General features: G+C 35.6%; 1 pseudogene; it reads right to left on the reverse strand.

The window, feature by feature from the left end:
- Nucleotides 1–215: 215 nt before the first annotated feature.
- On the reverse strand, nt 216–334 carry LOC118611926 (annotated as a pseudogene).

Raw genomic sequence — 334 nt, forward strand, 5'->3', positions numbered from 1 at the left:
AGAGGACACAGTTCTACCTATAACACCTTTTATAGGTAAAAGTCCATCAATCTGTGTAATTTAATATTTGTAATTTAGTATAGATATTATACTTTTATTAAAACCTACTATTAATTAATTAATTAATTAATTAATTTTAGGCGAGGCAACCCTTGATTGACTTCACAGATTGCAAGGGTCTTGTCAGCTTACAATTCCTTATTTTTTATTTTTGATGTCTACAGCACCTGGTCTTACTAGGTAGTCTCCTATCCAAGTACTAACCAGGCCCGATCTTGCTTAGCTTCTGAGATCAGATGGGATCAGGCTTGTTCAGGGTGGCATGGCCGTAGAC

This window comes from Rousettus aegyptiacus, unplaced genomic scaffold (genome assembly GCF_014176215.1).
Source record: "Rousettus aegyptiacus isolate mRouAeg1 unplaced genomic scaffold, mRouAeg1.p scaffold_m13_p_14, whole genome shotgun sequence".
In the NCBI taxonomy this organism is placed as follows: Eukaryota; Metazoa; Chordata; class Mammalia; order Chiroptera; family Pteropodidae; genus Rousettus; species Rousettus aegyptiacus.